At 59.5% G+C, this 21,898-nt stretch overlaps 1 protein-coding gene across 2 annotated transcripts in view; it reads right to left on the reverse strand.

The window, feature by feature from the left end:
* CNTFR (ciliary neurotrophic factor receptor) overlaps positions 1-13,763 on the reverse strand; it is a 40,047-nt gene extending 26,284 nt beyond the window's left edge. The window contains exons 1-2 of one of the 2 annotated variants that reach the window (XM_046665056.1): positions 13,741-13,763; positions 3,614-3,726 (exon numbers count right to left, since the gene is read on the reverse strand). The gene's annotated coding sequence lies outside the window, so the exon portion shown is untranslated. Of the gene's footprint in view, positions 1-3,613; positions 3,727-11,288; positions 11,476-13,740 lie in introns of those variants that run through there. The other variant, XM_046665055.1, reaches the window with a different exon arrangement.
* Positions 13,764-21,898: the final 8,135 nt, after the last annotated feature.

The raw sequence follows: 21,898 nt of genomic DNA on the forward strand, positions 1-21,898 counted from the left end.
GTGGCAACAAAGGCAGGCAGGCAGCAGGGTCTAGAGGACCAGGTGAAAGGGCCCCGCAGGACCCCGAAGGACGTGGGCCAAATGAAACCAGGCAGTGGGGACCTGAGTTGGCTAGGAGGTGGGGACAACTGAAGCCAGGCAAGAGGCCCACAGGATGTGAGAAAAGAAAGATATCAGGAGCTCATCCCCACAGTCTGCATGTCACCCCACAGCCTGGGCCTCTCTCTCAGTAGCCCCCTTCCCACCCAGATGGTGGTCCCCTCCCCCAGGCCTATGGACATAGCCAGAGCCCCCTCCTCTCTGGGAGGCCTGGTCCGGCTGCAGCCAATGGGCCCCGGCCCCATCCCCGGGACCTCAGGAAGTCCCAGTCCCTCCCACCGGCTGCAGAGGCAGGGGGGCGGCGGGGGGAGACAGCGGAGAAGAGAGAGACAGCTTGGCAGGGGGAGCGCCGAGCATCCGCGGGGGGCGGGGGCCGAGGAAGGCGCGGGAAGCGCCGAGGCGGGCGGGCGGGGGCGTCGCGGCGGCGGCGGAGGTGGGGTGACAAGTTCTCCGGCCCTGCGGCCGTGCGGCCACTGACCTGGGTCCCCGCGCAGGCGCCCCGTCGGTGCCTACGGCGCTGCGTGGTCCGCCCGGCCCTCCGCGGGCATCGGGGCCGGGGCCGGGGCCGGGCGGCTCGGGAGGCTGGGGCGTCCCGGCCCCGAGGGTCGCGGCGGGCGCGGGCGGGCGCGGGCGGGCGAGGGGCCGGGCCGCGAGGGAGCGGGGTGGGGGGGGGCGCCGGGCCAGGGGAGGGGGGCAGGGGCGCGCGGCGGGCGAGCGGGCGGGCGAGCGGAGGAGCGAGTGAGGGACGGCAGGCAGTGAGGTCATCCTTTGAATCTAATTGTCTGAGTCAGGAGGAGATGTGGCACTTGATGCAGGGGGAGGCGAGGGGGAAGGGACCCTCCCGGCTCCAGGCCGGCCCCTCCTCACCCCGGGGCCAGCCAGGGCCTCCCTTCCCCCGCACGGGGCAAAGCGCCTCGGGACAACTCCGACAGCCCCCTGCCTGTCTCAGGGCTGACCTCTGCTGCCGGGGCCTCAGCAGGCTGGCGATGTGGGACTCAGTCCCCTGTCACCCCTGAGAGCAGCCGCCTTCTCTCTGGGGATGACGGGACTCCCACCGAGGCCCAGGTCACCTTCCTGCATTTCTGAGGGTAATGGGAGGCCCGAACCCGCCCCCAGGTTCTATTCTTGCTCTTTGAGAATCAACGGGGGACTTCAGCCCCGCTTCCTTCCTGCACTTTAGGAGCATGGAGTCCCCAACTTCATTCCCCAAGTTACATCTTGCACTGGGAATTTGGGGAATCTGGGCATTGAACCCCAGCTCACCTTCCTGCCCTCTGAGAATGACGGTGCAATGCTGCCCGGTCCTCCAGTGACCGCACTTTGGGAGGCATGAGGACCCCCCAACTGACCCCAAGTTTTCCCTGTTCTGCATGCACAATCCTTCTGGAGGGGTAGGAGCCAGGCCAGACTCCTAGGGTCCCCAGGGGCTGCCCAGGGGACCAGGCTGCTCAGATGGCAGGGGGCAAGAAGGCAGCTGGGCCCTGGGCAGTCAGGTGTGCACACCCATGCATGCACACATGAACACATGCCCATGTGTGTTCATGCACACATGTGTACACACAGTTGGGGGGCAGGAGGCAGCTGGGGATGCTCACACCAAGGGCCACACAGCCCTCCCTTCGCCCCCATGGGGGAGGGGTGATAAATATTTAAGGGGCTTTTAGCTCTGAAGGGGCTGAAGCTGGGGGAGGGAGGGGGATCCACGATGCCTGATTAATGGGGTTACGGGCTTGGATCAATCCATCCGCCCGCGGCTCCCTCCTCCTCCCTCCCTCCGCCTAATGCGCTTTATCAGGAGAGCTTTTCTGACTTGGCAGCGTCGGGTGTTTTAAATAGACCCATTTAGAGCGGGAGTTGGGGGAGAAGGGGGGGGGGAGGGAGACAGAGATTGAGACAGGCTGGGAGACAGAGACGAAGCAGGGGAGAGAGACAAGCCCCGGAAGAGAGAGAGTGGGAGAGGAGAGACAGAAGGCGATGCAGAGACATGGGGATGAGAGACTGAGGATGGGACTCCCACAGAGGCTGACACGGCAGGGAGGGGGCGACGGGAGGCCGAGGGGAAGCTGTGGGCCAAGGAGCAGAAACAACAAAAAAAAAAGAGAGACAGAGACAGAGAGAGGGGGAAGGAGCCACGGGCAGTGGGAGAAACCCAGAGAGAGGCTCTCGGTAAGGGCTGAGCGCTAGCTTGGGAGACAGCAGATACCTTTTATTTCCAAAAACAGTTTTTCATCCACTTTGTTAAATTAAAAAGCTGTTTTTAAAGTGGTGCTGGAGGTGCTGGTGGGGGAGGGTGGACAGAACTGCCAAGTCTCCCTCCTGGCCTCCTCCTCGGCCCCCACAGAAGCTGCCTCAGCCTTAACCCGGGGGGGTTCTCCAGCTCCCCTGCTCTCTGCGATCCTCCGGGATCCCCAGGGACAGGGTCAGGGCATCTGAGCTACTGTTCATTGGCAGAAAGTCCTTCCTGCGTCTGGCCTCAGTCCCTCCTGCTGCAGGGAGCCCATTCCCTTGCCTGACCACGAGCCTTCTCTTCTCCAGCCCCTGCTCCGGCTCCCTAAAGTGTTCCCAATTTGGAGGGAGGATTATGTGCCCTCACAGCTCAGTAGCTCACTTTCTCAACTGCCATCAGACTCCTCCCAGGTGTGCCCCCAATAAATATTTATTATCTATTATTGTGTAAATCCAGACTTCTGTCAGATACCCGACTCCGTGTCCTTGGGTCCTCTGGGAACAGTGAGATGGAAGCTTAACTCTCTGCAGCCCTCTGGAGCCTCCCCGCCTCCTCTTCACAACCCCAGCTCCATTTTAAGTCCCTTTTATGGCCATGTGTCAGCCTAGGATACCCCACCCCACCCTCAACAACACCCCAGTCCTAGTGCTGAAGGGTCAGTGCCCCCCCACTCCCAGGCCAGGAAAATGGCCAGTCTGTTTGGGAGCTGAGATGAAAAGCCCGCCTGCCTTTGTGGGCCTCTGGCGGGTTTTGGACAATAGGCCCTTCCGTTCCGCTCCAGCGCCTCGAGTCCTTGGACACCCCCACCCCGGGGCTGCCAATCCGGGGGCCCTGCCTGGCCTGAATAAAAGGCGGGGAGAGTCAGGCCCAGCCCCACGACTGGCCCCAGAAGATTTTGGACTTTCTGACCTCCCATCCCATTTCCTCCAAGCCCGGCTGCTCCCCCAGTTAAGCCACAGAGATGCTTTGGGGGCAGAGGGAGCTTGGCGACAAGACAGAAACATACCTCACATCCAGGCTGCAGCCCCTCAGGACAGAACCCAGTTTTCTGACCTGGCTTTGCCCTTGCCTGCATGACTGGGGAAAGTTCTTCCCCTTTACAGGCCTATGATGGGGGCATGAAAAGCCTCCGGAGGAAGGCCATGGAGGAGGAAGAAGAAAGACAGGGACGAGGAGGACGCGTCACAGGCCTTCCTCTGCTCATGTCCCCAGACCTCCAGCCCCACCGCACCTGCACCTGCCTGATGTCCTGAGACTGACCTGCTGGCCTTGGTCCCCAGCACTTACCTCTTTACCACTGGCCGCACACCGAGCGCATCAATCTCCTCCTCCTCCTCCAGACCAAACTCTTCCCCAGACTTCCAAACCAAGGGGGCGGGATGACGGGACAAGGCTGGATTCTAGAAGGGCAAAGGGCACAAAGGTCAGAGAGGAGCCACAGGCCTTAATCCAACTCAGAGCTCACTCCATACTCACAACCCCACTGTGAGAAGGGGAGACTGAGGCAGATATCGGATAAGCATCTAGAAGAGGAAAAGCTGGGAGCAGTGCAGACTCCCTCCAGCACACCTTGCTGACCCAAGGTTCTGACACACACGGAAAGAGAGAGGCCAGAAGCCAGTGGCCCGACTCCCACACAGACCCACACTCAGACACACCCACAATCCAAAATCCCCACACAACCAGTTCACAGACACAAGTACCTCCATATCACACACATTCTCCCATGCGTGCTCACATGGAGACACATGGCCACCAGCAGGGCATAAGCACCCACCATCACACCATCCTCTTCCTCTGTCTCATCACCACTGTGATTTATTGAGCATCTGTTACGTGCCAGGAACTGTGTTAGGCCCTTTATATGCATTATCTCATTTAATCCTCATGACTTCTCCATGAGGTAGGTTCTATTATTATTCCTACTTGACAGTTGAAAAAGTGGAGATTCAGGGAGGTTAGCAACTTGCCCAAGACCACACAGCTGATCGGTTCCAGAGCACAGATTCGAGTCCAAGTCCAGTTCCAAAGGCTGTCTGCTACACCAGTTTGCCTCTGTAGATCTCTCTTGTGCCTGCACAGTGCCTTTCCCAGTAATGACAGGCACGGCTACCACTTGTTCAGGGTCCTAGATGAGCCAGACACTATGATAAGTACTTAATCTACGTTTTTGCACTCAGTCATCAAAACCACCTTTGGAGGTAATCCTGTTTCCATTTTACAGATGAGGAAACAGGCTCAGAGAGCAAGAGCATCTTGCCCAAAGTCACACAACTGGTAGTTGGTAAGGGAGCTGGCATTGTACCCAAGGCCATGTTGCTTCTACAGGCTCAGTCACTTAACAGAGCCCTCACCTTCTACAAGACCTCAGGACATCCTCAGGGTCCAGCTGCCCCTGTCCTCCTAACACAGGTCCCAGATGTATCTGCCAAAGGCCAGATCAGACGCCTAAACACGAGAAAAGGACTCCACGTCACCCAGCTCGGCCCAGAGATGCAGAGACACCACCAACCAGGGAGAGGTGGCCAGAAACTAAACCAAGGTGTTAGAGACAGGCTGGCTCATGGTAACAGACAGAGACACACCAAGAGACAGGCCCAAAGAGGGAGCCAGAGACAGAGAAACACGCCATCGGGCCAAAGACTGACAGTGACAGTGGGAAAGGAGACAACAGAGGGAGAGCAGGCTACGGGCTGCCCTGAAAAAGCACAGACAAATCCACAGCATCAGACACAGCCACAGAGACACAGAGAGAGCCACCCAACCTGCATAAGAACACAACTGTGAAAGCAGACAAGGCTCAAGCCGTGTGTGGCGTGTGTGTAAGTGTGTGCGCACGTGTTGGGGGGCATGCAGAGTCTGTATCACTACGCACATTACACCAGCTGCTTCCAGCAATTTCATCTGATTAATAATAAATGCCCCGTAATTACAGCCGCTCCCCCAGCCCTTCTTCCTGTTTTTTGTCAGCTGCCGCCAGGCCAGCCCCCTATGGACCCCATAACCTCCTCCACCCTCACCTGCTGCCTTCTAGGAGGTTGAGAGGACACGGGCTGATGGAGGAGGCCCGCCTCCCAGTCTCAGGGGGAATACTCATCTTTCTATGTTGCATGAATGCCCTCTGCCTCCAAGCAAAAGGTCATCTTCCATAGGTCTCACTCAGAACTGCACCCCTACCCTGAATATAACCTGTGGCCCCTAATACGGTCTAGAGGCCCAGGGCTGGGGCGCAGAGAGGAACTCTGAACTCCCCTGGCCTACTCTCTATAACTCCCTGGCTGAAAGAAGTCTCCGTTCACTAACTTCCTCACGCCCGGGAACCCCACAGGCTCAAAGGAAGAAGGGACCAGTACAGGGGTCCCCACCCCCTCTTTCCAACCCAGGCAGCCCAGAATCTCTGCCCACTCGTGTACCCTCACACTCTGGACACTTGGTGGCTCCACCTCCCATCCCTGAGCCCCCTAGGTCCACATTCTCCAGGCTCCCACCCTCGCTCTCCAAGGCAGCTCTATCAGAATCAGCTGCGGGTTTGTGCTGATCTGTTTCTAATCGCTGGGGCCTGGTTCACGCTTGCCCCCCCCAAATATTGATTCCATTATTTGGAGAGTCATTGACGTCAGGAGCCTGGATGGGTGCCAAAACCGCCTTCTCTCCAGGCCTGGGCCAGGGCCCAGGCCCCCCACCCCAAGATTTCATGGAGGGGCCCAGAGGGGTCAGCTCACGGGCCAAGGTCACACGGCATCTGCCCTCATAGGCTGGACTCTTCCTACCTTTTGGGGACCACTGTGCGGCTCCTCTCCTGGGGAGAGGGGCTACACAGAGGCCTGGGGTTAGAGGTGAGGGGGCTATCAAAGGGGGGTTGCAGGACCCTCACTGGAACTCGGGCTACAGGGAAGGAGTCCAGGAGGTAGGCATGGGGGCAGTGGCTCAGAAAAAGCTACTTGGTGAAGATTTGTTCTTCGCCACACACTTATTTTGGAACATCCTGAAGCTGGACTTGAAATGGTTACTATTGACTCCTTGATTTTTATGTCTGATATCAGATGCGTCTCCAGACTCTCTGAGAAGGAAGTTCTCTGCAGTGTAGGATAACAGATTTCCCTAAATGTTGCCATAATTTGACTAACTGGCACCATTCATTTTATAAACCTTTGTTCCATGCAAAACAAAGGCTCTGTCTCCTGTGCATCTCCCATCCATGCTGCCTCAGTTTCCCCACATTCTCCTAGTTTCTCCTGGCTCTGCATCTATCGGATCAAGATGCAGCCACTGCTACACGAGCCCAGGTCGGCAACTCCTAGGCTCCAGCCGGACAAGGTATTTTTAGGATCTGAACCCTGTGTTCTCAAATAGACGTTAATAACCAATACGGGCAGTCCGTGGTGCCCAGAGCAGCTAAACAACCTCAGAGCCCAGCCTTGGAGGCTCAGAGGTGGGCTCCACTGCCTCAGCTAGAGTCCAAGAAACCCAGACCTAAAGAGAGCAAGGGACACGCTCACACCCATGGGCGGGGGAAGAAAAGGACTTTCCAACCTTCTGAAAAATCCTAAAGCTGGAGAGAGGACAGAGGTGACCTCCGACCTCTGCCACAGAATCAGGGTCATTGCCGGCCCCAGTCGCCCCTAGGCCAGCTCTTTTCAAGTAAGAATCTGCCTGTCCTCTGCACTCCTGCCCTGAGTGCAGGGAAGTCCTTCCCTTAGTCTAGCCTGTAGATCACTCGGGTCACTGGAGCCAAAGAGGGTATGCAACAGAGGCTGTTAGGTTTCAAGCCACAAACCCCAGAGAGTCCCCCCTCCCCGCGGCGTGTCCCACCCAATGATTCATTCCTCAGCATGCACTGAGCACCGAATCTCTGCCAGGCACTGTGCCGGGAGCTGAGGATGCAGTCCTGCCCACCAGGAGCACGCAGCCTGAACGGAGAGAAAAAGGTGTCCTGTTAACTCCGCACTGGCTCCTCCCGTGTGCCAGCTCTGTGCTGGGGGCAGGGGACAGCAGTGAGCAAGGCAGACCCAGCCCTGGGCCCCAGTGAGCTCACTGGCAACCACTGCAGCCTTGCTAAGTGGGGTAGCATACAAGGGGACACACTGACCGCTCCGGGTCTGAAAACCAGCCCCCTCCGGCAGGCCCGAGGACTCTTCCGTCCATTCCTCAACCCCAGGTCGGGCCCTGGCGCTGACCAGAAGCCACCAGCACAGTCCGACTCCAGCTCCCTCCACCATGGCTCCTGCCCCAGCCTCTGGGAGCAGCAGGGTCTGACCCTTCCCCTACGTGGGCCCCTGGAGCTCCTGGCTCTGGGGACCCCAATCCAGCGTGGCTCTGTGCTTTGGGGGCTCTCTTTGCCCTCCATAGAGGTAAAGGGGGTGATGACCTCAGCGCTCTCAGCCCACAGGCACCCCTTGTCTCCCCGGGGCTCTCCCCACAGGAAGCCAGAGCCCGGGTGGGTGTGGTCACCCAGGGCCACAGTTTACACAGCTGAGGTCTCCCCCTCTCCCCTCACCCCATGGTGGGTCTGGAGGAGGGGTCAGCTCTCCTCAGTCTCTTTGCTCTCTGGGACCCCCCCAAACCAGGCACACATGGTCCCCCCCAACCCATCTGCATTTCAAAGAAAATCCGCTCCATATGTTTCCAATTCATTTACACTTCAACCCGCCATGGGGGGGCAGAGAGCAGGGCGCCTTGCCTCCTAGCCCCCCACCTCCCTAGGGGGGCTGGAGAGCATGTGTCCCCTTCAGGGACAGGGAGCCATCTGAGCCTGAGGGCCAGTTCCCTACTGTGTGGGCTCCCTTGGGGTGACAGTGCCCCTCAGGCAGCTCCACCCACTGGCCTCCATAACGGGAGGGCGTGTAAAGCCCCGGGCAGTGTCGCCAAGGCAGGTGAAGTCCTAGGGTTGGCTGCAACCTAGCCTCCCCCCAGCCCCACCCCGGGGTGGGGGGCGCTACTGCTCTTCTGGGGAACAGAGTGGAGAAGCTGGGCATACCCTGGAGCCAGGTAAGACTCGACAGGCATTCCAGGAGCCGCTGGGAGATGCAGCTTAACTGGGCCCCTGCCGGTTCCAGCCAGAGCAGAGGAGAGAAGGGGGGGTGCGTTCAGTCCAGTCTCCTCCTCCAGCCACCTTCTCGCCACACATCTGGGGCTGCCATCTCCCTAGAATCAGATTCAACCCCCTGGAAGGGTCAAAGGAGCCAGAAGTCTACCCCTCACCAATTCAGTTTTCACACCCCTCCCATCCTAAGGATGACTGGAATGGGGGCAACGTCTTGGGGGATGTGTCTTATTTCGCCACAGCTGACCCTCTCTACCACAAAGGGGGCGCTGTGAACTATTTAAGGGGCATGCGTGTGTACATGGCACGGGGGGACTCGGAGAGTACATATCACCCCTGTACCAGGAAGCCCCTCACACCTTCCTGCCAAGAGCCTAGTCTTCTTGTGGAAGGAAAGGCAGAACGGTGTACCTGGGTCCACCACCCTCTCCATCAGCCCAAGTGAGGGGCGTGACCAAGCATGTATCCCCTCCCGTCCCCACTTTGGAGGAGACAGGTCCTGCAGCAATCTGTTCCTCACCTGAACTGTCCCGACATACACCATAAACCAAGAACCGGGTGTCTTTGACTATGAGTTCTAAGCTCCACCGGGAATGTGAGCACCGCAGTCCTGGTGTGGGTTTGAAGGTGAGCCCCAGGAGGGAAGCATAACCCAGGGCCCCCATGCGAAGCAAGAGTCTGAGTGTGAGCACTAGGGTCCCGTGCAAGTGTGAGTATAAGCCTAGGATGGAAGCGAGTATAACGTAATCGCCAGGGATGTCAGTCCCAAGTGTGAACGCCAAGATGGAAGTATAGGTGTGAGTGTGAAGCCAGGTCCCAGTGTGCACCTGAGCGTGAGCGCCAGGACTGAGGTGTGAGTCTCAGAGTGAGTCCCAGGATTCCCACAGAAGTCAGTACAAGCATCAGAGTCCTAGTGTAAGTCTGAGTGTGGGCCCCTGGTCTTAAGGGCACTCTGAATGTGAGTTAAGGTTCTTCACGTGAGTCTGTGTGTGAACACTGAGTTCCTAAGCGATCCCAGGATGGAAGTGAGAATCTTGCATGTGAGCACTAGAGTCCTAGTGTGAGTCTGAGTGTGAGTCTATGAACCCCAGTGTCCCAGGCGTCCTTGAGTTCACATGTGAGCCCCAGGGTAGCCGTGTGAGTCTGGGTGGGAGCCTCAGAATGTAAGTGTGGATGTGAGTAAGCTCCAGAGTCTTGGTGTGAGTCTGAGTGTGGGCCCTAGGGCTCCATGTCAGTCTGAGCCTCAGGATAGAAATGCGAATCTGAGTGTGTGAGCCTAGAGTCCCAACGTGAGCCTGGGGGTGAACCACAGGCCTGAAGTGCACAGCTGGATATGAGCAGTGGAACGTAAGTGTGAGTCCACGTGAGTCTGAGTGTCCCAGTGGGAATCTGGGTATGAATTCCAGAGCCCCAAGAAGTCTTGAGTGTGAACTTTAAGCTCCGAGTCCTTGTACAAGACTTGGGATCCCAGCCGGAGCATCAGCCCTGATGGAGTGTGAGCTTTACTCCACATCACCTACGCTGATCAGGAGCACCAAGAACCAGTCCAGAGGATGTGTGGGGGTTGTGACAGTGGACACAGGGAGGTAGACTTTATTGAGACACACAGGCCCCTCCACCCCTCAAGCCCTGGCTAGCCCTACACCCCAGGAATACCCAATCGTTCAAGCCCCATCCCCACACGTGCAATGGCACATCATCACAGCCAGAGCTAGACACACGAAAACACCCTCAGTGTTTCAGGCCTCCGGACATACAGCAATTACAGATGCAAGAACACACCCAGCATTTGGGACCCCCACCACCTCAGTGATTACAGCCACATGAACACCCCCAGTGACACAGACACAAGTATACCAAGTATTACAGGCAAAACAACTAGTGTTACAGACGCACTCCTACAGCAGCATGCAGACACACACCCAGTGTTGCAGACAAGCTGCCAGCCACACAGACACACACAGACGCTTCTCAAAGACAGAGAGAGACTAGGTGGAAAGAGAAAGAAAATCCTGAATTTTCAACAAGGCGTGAAATAGTCCTGCCCGCCTGAAGCTACTGAAGGGGGGAGGGGGCCAGACAGCGAGCAAGAGCGAGACACAGGAGGAGAGGCTCGGGAGAGGAGAGGAGAGAAGCCGAGGAGGAGAGCTGTCCGTCTGGTGACCTCCCCTCGGCCCAGCCCCCACGCACGGGCAGATACACTACTCCAAGCAGCACAGGGACACCCAGGCCGGCTCACACAGAGCCGCACCGGAGGAGACACACACGGGCAGACTCACAAAGAGACGGGGATACACCACAAGCGGACTCACACGGACACACAACAAGACTTACAAAGACACACTGGAGGAGACCCACTACATGGAGATACATCCAGGCGGACTCACGAGGAAACCACAGGCAGGCTCACGCCGACACACACGCGCACACACACACACAAGCAGATTCACACGGACACACACACACACACACTAGCAGACGCGCAACCGTCCGTTCACACCCCTGGGCGCTTTGAAGTCCAGATTTCTGCCAGAGAACGAAGCCGCCTCCCGGTGCGCGGGGGTCACTGCGACCCCCCAGCTCCGGAATTTTCCCAGACCCCGCGCGGGCTGCTGCGGGGTGAGGGAGAACAGGGACGCTAGGACAATCAGCCCCGGCCACCTCCACCCCCCCGCCGCCTGTCCGCCCCCACCACCACCACGCCCAGCCCCCGGCGCGCCCGGACGTGGGGGGCCGCTTCTCCTGCGCCCCCGCCCCCGAGTTTGCAGGCAAAGTTTCCCGTGAACTTTCCCGTCTCCCCCGCGAGTCGCGGGCCCACGCGTGTCCCCCCCTTTTCCCGCGCGCACGCGGGCCGCGGGTCTGCCGGTCGGCGCGAGGGTTGGAGGGTCCGGCCGCGCGCGTCCGCCGCGGGGTACTCACCGCGCCCTCGGGCCGCCGGGGCTCCGCGCCTCGCCCTTCGACCGCCCCCGGCTGGGAGCGAGGCAGCAAGCGCGGCGCGAGCACCGCTGCCGGATCCCGCCGCCGAGCCCCGCGCCGCGCCGCGCCGGCTGGAGCCGCCGCCTCCGCTGCCGCCGCCGCCCGCTCTGCACCGGCTCCCCGGCGCTCGGCGGCTTTAACCCCCCCATCCTCCTCCCTCCCTCGCGCGCGCGCGCGCCCTCCCTCCCTCCCTCGCCCATGTGACCGCGGGCGCCCGCTCGGCCGCGCGCGCCCTCGCTCCCCTCCCCCTCCTGCCTTGTCTCCCCGCGCCTCCGCGGCCGCGCGCCACGACCCCCTCCCTGCCACGGTCCCCGCGCGCCCCCGCCTTGGCACGCTCCCGCGCCTGGCACGCGCGGTCAGCTCGCGCGGGCACACTCACCCTGCGCAGGCCCGTGAGCCCGGACTCCCACCCGCGTCGCGGTGGCACGCGCCCTCCCCCCACTGGCACAGTCACCCGCACTGGCATGCGTGGACCCCTCACATTCGCCCTTTCTCGGGAACGCCCTCCAGACGGCTGTGGCCCCCGCGCTTCACGCGCAGCCCCGACCGCGGGGCTCGGAAACGCGAGCGCATGCATACCCACACCCACTCGGCCGGATCCCCTGGGGCCGCGGGGCGCGCACCCAGCCCCCTGGGTCGCTCATTCACACTCACCCTCACTCAGCCTTGGCCAGGTCTCGGCTGCGCATACTCGCACATGCAGGCCCTGACTGCCGCGTACCGACAGCCTGGCACACCCCGGGCCAACTCTCCGGCCCTCCCGCCGGCATCTCGGTGAGAGGAGCGCGAGCCAGAGCCCCACTTTGGGGGGAGGAGACCAGCCATCTCCGCCCCTGCCCTCTTCCCACCGCCGCCGGCAATGCCCCCCTCCCGGTCACACACACATACACCCCTTGGCGGAGGGAAGGGGGCTCTACGCTCCCAGGACCCGGGACGCACCAGGCTGGGAGCCCAGGCCCTCGCCTCCCACCGAGTCTCCAGTGCCACCGCCACAACCACCCTCTCCTTCCTCCCCACTCCGGGATCTAGGGCCTGGGGAGAACCCTCCGCTGGGATGAAAGGGGTCGGGAGGGTGCGCCCTCTGGCCAGGACGGGCAGTTCCAGAGCGCAGGGCACACGACTCTGGCGTGGAGGTCCACCCTCGAGCTCTCCTTCGCAGCCTGGGCCTCTGAGGGGCCGGCGTGCTCACTGCATCGCCCCCGGGCCTCCGGTCTGGCTACAAGAGGGGGGATTAAGGTTAGACAACCTGACCAACGTCTGACGCCACGGGAGAGCGCAACAGAAAGTGGTGGATGGCAGAGGCGGGGAACAAGCGGCCCACCCCCATCTCCACCCCTTGGATTTTTCACCTGACCTTTGACCCACAATCCCGTGCCTTGCCCCTCCGGGGAGCAGCTCCGGGTTGGGGGCGGGGAGAGGGGAAGGAAACTTCTCGCTGTTTCCTCACTCTCTTCCCCAGTAGGCTGCCCAGAGCGCCCGGGCCCTTTCCCAACAAACGCCTCAGGGACTCCCACTGCAGAGGAAAAACCTTCTTCCCGCCACTGCCCGGGCTTTTCACTTTCACTTCCGTGGCCGCAGAATCCCCCCAGTGCAACCCGCAGGGGTCAGCCGGGGCTGTGGCTCAGAGAGGGCCGGCGGGGGCTTAGGGACACCCAGGGAAGTAGCGGCGCCCAGCTGAGATCCCGCCCTCCCCCCCCCCACCCACAGTAGGTGTGCGCTCTCCGGCCGCTCCCGCCCGCAGCCACTAGGTCCCGGGGCCGCGGATGGGGACCAGGCGGTGGGCACCGAGGGGGGCGGGGGCTGGGCGGCGGGGTCTGCGGGGCGGGGGGGGGGGGGGGGGCGTCGGGAAGCGCCCCTCCCCCTGTGCCGAAACCAGGCCTGCGAGGCTGGGTGTTCAGGGGAGGCCGGGCGTCGAGATGGGCGGTCACTGGTGGGGTGATTGGACCCCCGGACCCCCCGGTGTCGGGACTCGGCCTCTTTCTGCCCGCTTGAGAGCGATGGGGAGTTCCGCGCCGGACCGACGTCCCCCCTCCGCCCGGGGACGCGGGGGCCGCCGTCGGCAGTGCCGAAGTCCGCGGGTGCCGCAGCAGGGTCCGCGCCGGGCAGCCGGGATCCGGGAGGCGCACGGGTCGGTGTGTCCCGGGTTAGCGAGGACGGGAGGCGCACATCGGACCGGACCCGGCGTCTGTCAATCCGCAGCTCGTCCGGGCGCAGCACCGGCGGCCGCGCCCGCTTCCCCGGGGCCGCAGCGACACCTGGCGGGCGGTGCGGGACGCGCGCTCCCGCGCAGGCTGAGGCTGCTGCTCAGAGGCAGCGCCCACCTACGAACCACGGGGGTGCGGCCCCCTCTCGCTCCAGCCGCCACAGCCTGGCCCAGAACCGATTCTCCTCCCACCTGAGCTGGGCAACAGATTGCTCGGGGGTCCCCGCTCCTGCCGCCTCCAATGCCCTATCTGCACACGAGCTTCGGAGCTTCCTAAGCCTCGGCGTTGACCCCTCCCGGACCCCACTACCATGGGGCGAAGCCGGGCTTCTTAGGCGGGCCTTCAAAGCCCTAGCGGGAGCTGGCCCTGACTCCTCCCCAGCTGTATTAGGAGCCCGTATCGCCGGCCTCCCCTGCTCTGCACCAGCCCCCTTCTCTGTCATGGCGCATTTATCCTTAAGCCAAACCCCACTTCACTAACACCCTCCCCCCAGCCCCACCCCGTCTTCACCATCTGTCTGTTTCGTGCGGGGCCGCAGGAAATAATGCCCACAGTTCGGAGCTGTAGTGCCCTGCAAGTGATGGGGATCCCCGATTTGATAACCCTGAATGGCCTTGGGAAATTGGGGGAAGTTCTTGACGTTGAGTCCCTGGCGTTTTACGTCCACAGTGAAAGAGGGCTCTGCGGCGGGACTTTTGGCTCCACCCTCGCAGGTGACCTAAACTTAGATCACCCCCCACCCCTGGAGTCGACCGTGTCGTCCCAAGCCTTTGAGTAGAAGGGACCTTTCCCCGTTCCTCCTGATGTGTCCTCAAGGAAGGAGAGCCCCACCCCGTCTCCCGTGGTCTGCCTTTTCCTGTGCTCCTCGGAAACGGTGCTCTGCTCGTTTCTAAGCTGCTCTACCGACAGAAAGTCCCACCGTGCGGCACAAACTTGGCTGTCCAGAGTTACTATCACTCACACACAGGCTCTCTGTCTCACCCACAAATGACGAACACGCTGTCATGTAAAGCCACACACCCAGTCTCAGAGTCGCACGTGTATATTCAACCTCACTGTGGCGCACTGGGAGTCAGGGTCCCCTGCTCGGGGCTGGGAGCTGGAGGTCCCAGAAGATTTCTGGGACTCCCGGAATCACACACTGATGCGCCACAGCCACACAGACACACGGTCACACACTCAGCCATGTACTCAGCCGCAGCGCGTGTCCCACAGGCACACACGCAGAGCCACACACGCTCTCAATCACACCAAGTCCCACTCTGGGATTTGGCGGGTCGGGGCGGGCTCCGGGAGGCGGTTGCAGTTACGTAAACGCCCGCGCCCCCCCCTCGCTCCCCCTCACCCCCCTGCTTCCTCACGCAGTGCCAGCGCCCGGGGCGGCTTGGCCGGGGCTCGGGAACAGCTCGGCCTCGCGGAGGCTCCAGGCGCCGAGAAACCCGATCCGACACAGCCCCAGGCCGAGCCAGGGAGGGGGGCCCAGAGCACCCCCCACACTCAGGGTCCAGCCCAGCCCCCCAGGGAGGAGTCACCCCCATCCTGAGACAGCTCCCAACACCATCCTGAGGCTGCGCCCAGGGCCCACTGACAAGACCCACATCCTGCAGACCCCCTTCTGGAATCTGGCCGCTGGCTGGAGGCCTAAGTGCGCCCTGACCCTGCCAACCTCGGGCACCAGAAAAGGGCGAAGACTCCCTAAAGGTGGAGAACGGGAGAGGGCTGGAACCTTAATGGGGGATCCTGTATTTAGCCTGGAATTGGCCCCCCACCCCCCAGCTGCTATCTCCTCTCCCCTCCTCCCCGGGGCCTCCAAAGCCACCCTGGGAGAGAGAGGTGCTCTCACCCCGGCCCAGGCCCCATCAAATTGCTGCCTACCCGTCCCAGCCTATTCTATCCGAACCCTAAATTATCTGGAGAGGTCCAAGGCCTGCTCTCCTCCCTTTGACATCCTTCCTTCCTCTGTAGCTGGAAGTTCTAACTCCAGTCTAACCTCAGCTCCTCCTGTTTTGCTAAGAAGGAAGTTTGAGGGCAACCTGAGACATTGGGAGTCAAATCCCAGAAAGGAAGAAGGATTAAGGCTCAGGAAACCCCTGAAAGTCAGGAGTCTAAGGGAGGAGAGAACGCCTGTGTGTCCCCCACCACATAACCCCCACTGCTCGCTGCAGCCCAGACCTGATTTTTCACAATAGCTTTTGAGTATCGGCCTGGGCTGCCCAGGCCCAGGCAGAGAGGGAATTTCCCCCTGTGTTCTCTGTTAATGAACAAAACATTTCATGTTGAAATTCCTCCCCTGCCCCCAGCCCAGTGTCTCCAGGGCCTCCTACCCTGACCAAAGAGGGGGACCACTGGGAGGGGAGGAACAGAGAAGGGGTAGCCCCCAGGGGAAGCATAATTTATATTGGGGGGCATCTTTTTTCATAAATAATTAGGGTAGCTTTTTTTTTTTTTTTTCACTTTTGGCTAAAATTACCCACTCCTGTGGCAGCTTCCCAGAAAGGGCGGCGGGAGGGCGGCCGGAGCTGTCCCGAGGCCGAGGACATGGCCCCCCTCCCCTGGGCGAGGAGCCTTCCCCAAGTTGTTTTCCTGGTCTCTTGGATGTTTTTTTTGATTATTAATCACATTTTCCATCCACAGGCTTAGTCCAGACCCCCTCTCCCTGGGGTCAGGGCTGGACAGAGGGAGGAGGACAGGCTCCAGGAGGATGAGTTGGGGACAAGATGGGCAGTGACCCTTGGTCTTGGGTGACCCGAAAGAGGCTGTCAGTGGCATGTCACAGATCACACCCTCACCATCCCGGGACATAGTAGGACCTTAATCAATACAAGTGGAGCAAATGAATGGACAGGTGTCCAGCTTTCACAGCACCCAGCTGCCCTGGAAAGCAAAGCCCCTAGAGTCGGTCCCCTTATGCTACAGACAGGGAAACAGCTCAGAGAGGGGGAGTCACCTGCCCAGAGTCACACAGAAAGTTACTGCCTGGGCCAGCGCAGGACCCCAGGAATGCTGAGGGCTCCCACATTCAGAAGGCAGTCAATAAATATGTATTGAGCACACACTCTATGCCAGGCCTTGATCTAAGTGATGGGATACAGCAGTGAAGCCACCAGACAAAAACCCCTTCCCTCTCAAGGATGTGGAACAATTGCTGGGCGTGGGCAAGTTGGTCCAACCACTTCGGAACACCGTTTGGCAGGATCTGAGCTGAATATCCATGCGCCTTGTGACACAGCAATTCCACTCCTAGACACACACCCCAAAGAAATGGTCATACATGGTCACCAAGAAGGTTCGCAGCAGCTTTATTCATAATAGATTCAAGCCGGAAGCTACCCACATGGATGAATAGATTGTGCCACAGCTACAGCAACGGAAAAGAGCCCACCATAGCTACACACAACAAAAATGGTAAAGCTCACAGACAAGATGTTAAGCAAAGGAAGAAAAAAGAACCAGACACAAAAGAGTGCCTGTTGAATGATTTCATTCATATAAAGCTCAAGAACAGGCAGAACGCATTCATGGCTGTGGAAGTCTGGAGTGCAGTCACCTTTGTGGGAGGGGGTTCCAAGAGAATACACACATATGACAAAATTTGAGCTGTGCTCCTAAGCTTTGTGCACTTTACCTTTTACCTTTAAAAAAGCTTAAAGATCTCCTGCCCTCATGGGACTCACATTCTGGTCAGGGAAGATGGATACTGAGCAAATAGGTAAGTATACAATTTGTCCATGTGACAGTGCCGTGTCTGACTCCACAGCCCCCTCAGGCAGGAGGTGACAGCCTAAATGTCACCTAAGAAAAGACTGGACTAAGCCCCATGTGCCCTCTCTCATGGTGCCATCCTCTTTTTCTTTATGGTGGCTGGTGTGATGTTAACGGCCTAGTTACCTGGGTGGTGTGTGTGGCCCCCATCTCCAGGCACCTAGAGCTGAGTCTGGCACAGAGCAGGTGCTACTAACATTTGAAATAGGTTTAAATAAGTGTTGAATGAATAAATAAATGATGCAAGCAAGAAGCACAACCTCGACCTGAGGGAGTAAAGTCCCAGGGCTCGGGGGAGGGAGCCTGTCTGAATGGGTCACAGCTGGAGGGATGGGACCCAGTGAGGGATTAAGCAGAGACCCAGAAGGCAGGCTGAGGCAGCCTGAGTGGCTCAGAGACCACATCCTGAAGTGCCTTTGGTGCCAAGGCTTTGCAGGCCTGGAAAGACTTAAAGTAGGTGAGGAACAGAACCAGATCTGCATTTTAGCAAGGCCATGAGGCTGCTGGTGGAGGGTGGTGAGAAAGGCCAAGGCTGGAGGTGGGGCAGTTAGGGAGGCAGTGTGTGCAGTGACCTACAGGAGAGAGACCAATGGCCTGCCCTGGGGCCGGGCCACTGGGCTGAAGAGAGAGGAAGGGCTTTGGGAAGGGAGGGTGGGCGCTCAGATTCATCTTCTCCATCTGTTCCCACGAACCCTGGAGGAACCCCATATCGCCCTATACACAGAGAACAGACCCCCTGGACACCTAGGCCAGTGTCTGCTCTCCCAAGGACCCTCGCCCCGCTGGGTGATCCCAGGGTCTGGGCTGAGTTTGGAAAGAGAGGCAGATGGTCAGAGAAGGGGTAGAGGACCCAGAGCGGGTAGGGGAGAGGGACAAGGGAGGACAAGGAAACTAGAGGTTAGGGGATTATGTGTTTGAAGGCGGGAGCCGGGGCAGACTTGCAAAACCACAGATGCAGTTTTTCATTGTGTGTTGCAAAAATTTGCATGAAACTAATTCTCTGCTCAGAAATAGAACGTCCCTCCTTCCCCACCCCAGTGGGCCCTGAGCCCCTCTCCCCAGCTCTTCATGGAGGAGGCCTATGTCTTCACAGATTGTCCCCTTCCGGGGTCAACCCAGAGTCTGGCCTTGATCCACGCTGCTGTTGAGCTGCCTTCCTGAGAACAGACTGGGACTTCCAAATGGGAGTGAGGGCCCCGGGGTCCCAAGATTGGTTCCAGCCTTCATCTCCCATGGCTCTGTTCCACACCAGCCTGCGATCCCCTGGGGCAGGAAGACAGGGAGAAGAGAGGCCCCAACTTCCCCAGAAACTCAACTGTGGTGATTCAGAACGCAGAGAGAAACTGGAGATTTAAAGACTGAATGCCAGAGACACCATGTCCCAGGGAAACAGAAAGAGGCAGAGGGGGAGTCCAAGAGAGAAAATTGAATTAAATTCGGTTCGACAGACATTTATTAGCACCTACTGTGTGCCAGGCCCAGAGGGAACATTGTGTACAAAAGCACAGAGGACTCCCGGTTTTGGGCATGAGTGACTGGGAGGTGATGGTGCCATTCATGAGCTGGAGAGAGAGCTGGGGCTTGCCAGGTCCAGTTGAGGGGTCTGTGTGATGATGGCCAGCAAGGGCAAGGATGGGAGAGCAGAGAAGCTGCGAGAGGGCTGACTGGCTGGAGGTGTGCAGTCCCCAGCCAACAGCTCCAAGTGCCCCTGCACCCGGTTTGTGCTGGTTGTGTGGGCATTCATCAAAGTCTCAGTCCCAGACCGACCTGGGCACCATAAGGATGCTGGGATGATGAGATAGGTCAGGGACCAGGGAAAGGGTGTGATGAGAGAGAGGGAGGGAGGGGAGGATTGAGGTTGAAACCCTGGGAACCATGATTAAAAGACAGAGAGGGCAGGGAAGGTGCGCTGGCCCCAGAGGTAGGAGGAATGCCAGGAGTCAGGGTTGTCAGGGGACCAAAAAGGAGCCTGGTGAGGCCAAGAAAGAGCCTTGGGCTTCAGCAGCCAGGAGTGGGGTGGGGCCAGCGGGACCAAGCTGGATCTTTGGAGCTGGCTAACTACATGCTCCACAGGGGCCCGGGAGCAGAGTGCAGGACCCCTTCTCCAGCCTCCCTCTGTCCCTGGAGCCCTGCTTGGTCCGGGGGCTTCTCTCAGCCAGGCACAGGGGAAGAAGAGGATGAAGTCCTGCCTCCAGACTTCCATCCCTGAGCCCCTGGTTTCTGGCCTCCCAGGAGGGTCCTGAGCCTTCTTCGAGCTCAGGAGCCCGCAGCGGTCAGGGAACCCTGGGGACCCTGGGGGTAATTGAAACCAGGGCTAAGACATTAGAAACCATAACGCCGACTCCCCGGCTCCCCCAGGATAGCTCCTGGTTTTCTTCTCGCCCCATCCTCCCTGCTGCTGACAGCTCAGCTCTCCAGGCCCCCACCAGCTGGGCTGATGACCCTCCTCCGCAAACCAGCTAGAAGGGGCCTCCAGCCAGAAGGTACCCGAAGCCAGCCCTCGGGGACCTCTTCTCTGTGCTCAGACAACCTCAGTGTTTACCAGGCTAACCCCCCATATTGAAGCATCCCCAAATTCTAATCATAATCCCTTATTGCAGAACCTATCCTAGGGGGTTGAAGCAGACAATGGGAAGGATTTCTCAATAGCAAAAGAGAAAAGAGAGGTAGGAGATGTGGTCAGGAGTGCCTCTCAGCTAGCAGGTGCTCAATAAAGATGTGGGAAGGAAGAACGAGTCTCAAAGCCTGGGCCCCACGTGAGCGAGGGGTTGGCTGGCTGGGTCTGAAGCAGGGGCAGGGCAGGCCGCATATGAGGGGGTAGGAAGGAGGAAGGCCAGTACGGACAGAGTTCCCCTTCCATCTCTCTCCCTGCCCTGACTCCCTCTGTCCCAGTCCTTACCTCTGACCGAGAGGACAGGAAGCTGCATGTTTGTGGCCGGATGGGCAGGCCCTCCCCCTGCACAGCTGTCTGATGACTCCAGGCTCCCCAGGCTCCCTGTGAGTGCTGGGCTGGGAACCTGTCCTGGGTCTCTACGTCTGTCTCTTTCCTTGGCTCTTCAGTGAGACTTAAGGGGATCAAATACCTACTCCATCGCTTCCTGGATTAGTGGCCTCAGGCAAGTAACTTAAGGTCTCTGTGCCTCAAGGAACTCCAGAGTAAAAGGGGATCATAATAGTGCCTGTTTCCTAGGACTGTCGTGAAGGTTCAGTTAGTGAGATGATCCATCCGAGTGTCAGCACCAGCCCGGTGGTACCAAAGCTCCCTTCATCAGACCCAACCATGTCTCTATGTCTCTTCCTCTTTCTGTTAGTCTTTCTCCTCATCTCTCCATCTCCATCATCCTCTGTCTCTCAGTCCTGGTCTCCCTGCATCTTTCCCCTGCCCCCCTTTCCCTCCCTGTGTCTGGCTCTGCCGGCAGCCCCCCAGCCAGCCCTGCTTGAACTTGCTCCTCCCAGGTTGGCAGAGCTGGCCCAGGTCGGGTGGGGTGGGGCGTCCAGGGAGGTCTTTAATTCAAACACAGAATTCCTGGAAGCAGGATCACGCCTGGGCCTGAACATGGGTGAATCACAGTCAGGGGACGAGTGATTGTGTCTGCGTCCTTTCTAGCAGGCCAGGAGAGCAGGGGGCTCGGCCTGGCAGCCTCTTGGAGAGGGGGGACTTGCCCTGACTGCTCCAACCGCCCCCATACCTGGGCTCAGGCCAGATCCCCCATGTCTAGTGCCTGCCTGGAAGTAAGGCAGCCTGCCGGGAGCCCAGGACTGAAAGGGGAAGCCATCCCCCTACACAGGGTGGCTTTCCTGCTCTCAAAATACTCTGGCCCACCCTCGCCCCACATCCTGCTCTGAGCTTCCCTTACCCTATCTCAAACCCTGCATGGAGGCACGTTGCCTCCATCAATCCAGCTCCTCTCATCTCTCTCTCTGTCTCTATCTCTGTGTCTCTGTCTCTCTTAACCTTGACCCATGACTTTGGCAGCCACATATGCTTTGCACCCCCAAACTGAGGCCACCAAGCATAGGAAAGTATGGGGATTGAGGAGTCTGTGTTCTTCACCTGGACCAGAGAGCCCCTTCTTGGGGGGATGAGAGGACACAAAAGGTCCAAATGTCATTTCTGTATCTCTGTGGTTCTGTGAAGGCAGAGGCATGGTGTGGAATAGGTGCTCCATAAACGGAGACCAGTGGAGGTGGGGCAACAGGAGCCCAACAGGGAGTGGATGGCCAGGGCTTCAGCAGGCGGGAGTGTGGAGAGACTGTGGAAAGGCTGCCACTTGACTTGTGGCTCAGCAGAGAGTCTTCTCTGGGGGCAGGATTGGTCTCAACTAGCCCCAGACGCCTCCATACCTGGGCCCTAGCCAGACCACTCATGTCAGCCCTTGGGCAGAGCGCCAGATGAGTGAACCACTAAGACTCGCCTCTCAGTTCCCTATTCCCAACACATCATTGCCTCAAGCTGCCCACCAGCTCCAAGGAGAGAGAGCTGGGACTATAGATCCAGAGACAGAGAAACACTAGGCAGTCACACAGCAAAGAGAGGCGGGGACAGCAGCCCTGGTGTCCTGGAAGCCAGCCTGGGCCTGTCATGGG

Source organism: Equus quagga, chromosome 6 (genome assembly GCF_021613505.1).
Source record: "Equus quagga isolate Etosha38 chromosome 6, UCLA_HA_Equagga_1.0, whole genome shotgun sequence".
Lineage (NCBI taxonomy): Eukaryota > Metazoa > Chordata > Mammalia > Perissodactyla > Equidae > Equus > Equus quagga.